This window comes from Lacerta agilis, chromosome 1 (assembly GCF_009819535.1).
Source record: "Lacerta agilis isolate rLacAgi1 chromosome 1, rLacAgi1.pri, whole genome shotgun sequence".
Lineage (NCBI taxonomy): Eukaryota > Metazoa > Chordata > Lepidosauria > Squamata > Lacertidae > Lacerta > Lacerta agilis.
In genome coordinates, this window is record NC_046312.1 from 110,604,016 (window position 1) to 110,607,598 (window position 3,583).

Here is a 3,583-nt window from a genome sequence, read left to right on the forward strand (position 1 = left end):
CTTCTTTTCACAGAACAAAATAGATTATTCTTAATGCTGCTGCTGTCTGCAGTTTTAAGGTGACAGAGTCTCCACGTAAATGCAGGAGCAGGCCTTGCTGTAGGCAAGAGGTCCAGGCTGTGAGACACACAGCTTGCACATATATGGTCAATATGAGGTCACGCAATTCCTGCAACTATTAGGCTAGTGGCCTGGCATAATATAAGGCAGTACATCATTTATCTCACTCAGAGAACAGAAGTTACAGGGAACCAGGCAGAGGGCCTCTTGGTAGTGGCGCCCACCCTGTGGAGCAGGAAATGGGGAAGATGCACTGGTGAAGGTGTGCTAGTTTTTCTTCTAGTCTTCTCACCCCAAAAGGTGAGCCTTCACTGTATCATTTCTAATTTTACCATTTTCTTGCTTACATTTGCCTGCATTTGTTTTATTTTGTCCACCTGTTCAAATATGTTTAACTGCCTCTAGTAGGAATAGGGGAGAGAGATATTTGATTTGGTTCACATTTCAAGGAGACGGAATTCATACTTTTCAAAATGATACACAGACCAAAATACAAGCACCCTTCAACGATCACGCTTCCCCGAATTTTGCAATGCAGTTCTCCAATCCTGTTTACAAAAATAGCATGTGCTAGACTAAACATAAAAGTGCACAGAATAGGAAAAAAGAACATACACAAATGCCTTACATTAGGGAGAATTTTTTTTTGCAAGTATGTGCATATTAGCACCTATATGTAATTCAGAAGGAATTCACACTAAAATGCTGGTGAATTTTCATAAGGACTGATGTGATGCAAAAATGGAAAAAAAATTATGCTGACAGATTCACCTGTCCCTAGCCACTGCTGCTGGAGGTGCTGGCAAAACCAGCAGCACTATGACCATAGCTGTCAACTTTTCCCTTTTCTTGCAAGGAATCGTATTCGGAATAAGGGAATTTCCTTTTAAAAAAGGGAAAAGTTGACAGCTATGACTATGACAGCAATGGCAGAAAACGAGCAATTGTATTATGTAGTGGAAGCAAAAGGAGTGCATTTGTGCAAAAAAATACAAACCCCAAAAACAGGGAGTTCTTTAAAAAGCATAATGTCTTGCTCATGCCTGCAGTGTCTGTACAAATGCAGATCGCCCTCCGGTTACTTGTATGCGTTCTCCCAGGCACAATCCACTTAGATAAATAAATACGTTTGTTGTGTGCTTTCAGGCCAGGACAGGGTTATGTGAAAGTGTTTATATCAGCCTTATGAATGAAGCTGCCTTGGCCTCTGCCCCCGTGTCAACTTCCTGTTGTTATTACAAGCAGGAAGTGGCATGATGGAATCAAGGTCGCTGTGTTTTATTTAAGCTCTTACTCCTAGCTGAAAAATGTCTACACAGTATGGGTCATAAATTCCCCCACCCCCAAGTGCTGGGATTTAACTGTGGGAATGTTCGATGTACATGAAAGAAGAGAGAGACCAGGGGGGAGCACAGCTCCAGTTCCCACAGAACTCTGCCTAATATAACCATCCCTCAAGAATAAGGGCAGAACATGACTCCCCAAATTATTGTATTCAGAGCTGAAGCTTATATATGTGCAGGCAACCTGATATACACAGTATAATAGTCTGGATTCAGGATTCAGGTTTCATTGCATTTTGTAATGGTTGCAGTTCAACCTCCCTATCAAAAATGGATGAATTTGTAGGGTTTAAAGTGATGGATGAATGAGAGAATCGACTTTAGGGCAAAATGCGGGTGGCGCGCTGTGGGTTAAACCACAGAGCCTAGGGCTTGCTGATCAGAAGCTCAACGGTTCGATTCCCCACGACGGGGTGAGCTCCCATTGTTCGGTCCCTGCTCCTGCCAACCTAGCAGTTCGGAAACATGTAGATAAATAGGTACCGCTCCAGGGGGAAGGTAAACGGCATTTCCGTGCGCTGCTCTGGTTCTCCAGAAGCGGCTTAGTCATGCCGGCCACATGACCCAGAAGCTGTACGCCAGCTCCCTCGGCCAATAAAGTGAGATGAGCGTCACAACCCCAGTGTTGTCCGTGACTGGACCTAATGGTCATGGGTCCCTTTACCTTTACCTTTAATTTGGATTGCTGGAGACAGTTATGTGGCCTTGTCACATGGTGGGATACAATCCACATACATTTAGGCATGTAATGTTTCAGAATGCCCATAGCACATTGCTTTTGAGCAGTGCAGAGGTACTCCAGAATGTCCCCAGTGTTTGAAAACAGGATTCACAATTAACCTACTGCAGAACCTGGTTATCTTTCCCCCAACTGTACGAGCCAGAAGGAGATCTCACTTTGGTAACGGTGTGGCATGAAAAAGCATTTTCATTTCCGAAGACCTAATTTAATCCAGTGAGCTAGTCATACAATCCTTCAATTTTCATCTTGGCAGTCAGTCAGAATTATTGCCATATTTGCAACCCATGCAAAGTCATCGCTTAATGATGCTAGGACAGTTCACACACAGTAAGTGTACCCTACACTTCCCTTCCCGAAGAAAAAGAGGAGATGAAATAAGAGAGAGACAGGACGATGGGATATGAATATTACACATATCTCCTAATTCCCATTTGAATAAGTTGTGCTCATTTGCACTTCCTACAGACCCAACAACGGCCTTTTTAGTTCTGACACCTTTGCACCTTATTAAAGAAAGGAAGCTCAAACGGCGCTCAGTGAGCAGGTGTTACTCCTGCATTAACTGAGAGCATAGACACGGGTCACACACTCAAATACCTGCATTCAATTTTAGCTTAGAATACTATGCAGTGGGTGTTGGAGTGAATTTGGCAACTTCAGGATTTAAACCCACATTTTTGGGACACTTCCTGGTCATCAGGATTCCTGCTATGGTACTGAACATCAGCACTGAAATCATATATTGGGTGGTAAATACTCTGAAATTGGTTGTATTGGGTTGTCTGTTAAAGAAACACTGTTCCTTCCTATATTCACTGTGAATATGTAATGTTCACACATTATCCGGGTTGGGGGGGGGGAGGAGATAGGTGTGTACACCTAATAACGTAATATGTGAATGTGTCAAATATGTATCATATAGGATCATTCCTCAGGGAGTCACAATTGGGCACAGGCTTCTTTACAAGCAGCTGAAAATTCACGTGCTGTGAGATTATCATTTGCCACCGAGCAATACTTTTGAAAAGCTTTGTGCTCGCAGTGTCATATTTTAATGATGTATGAATGCCCCTCTTGCACCAAAGGAAATTAATAAGGCTAACAGAAATGATCTCAAAATGAATTGCCAAAAAATTGGAAAAAAAGAAACGATACTGACAAAAAAAAGAGTGGCAAGATAATTATTTGACTATATTGAATTGGCTAGATTGACAGAAGCCATTAGGGGTCAGCCCAAGCAAAATTTTCAAAAAGAATGGGGGAAATATAGAGAATACCTTAAAATCAGTGGCCTCAAATTAATACTTTGGCTTGTTTCGATTAACTTCTGCAAAATAAATTATGGTATGAAAGCTAAAAACAGAAAGAAAATGGGGTAATAATGAATTAAGAAGGAGACAGGCTACCAATGATGAAAAGAGGATAAAGGAGGTCAATT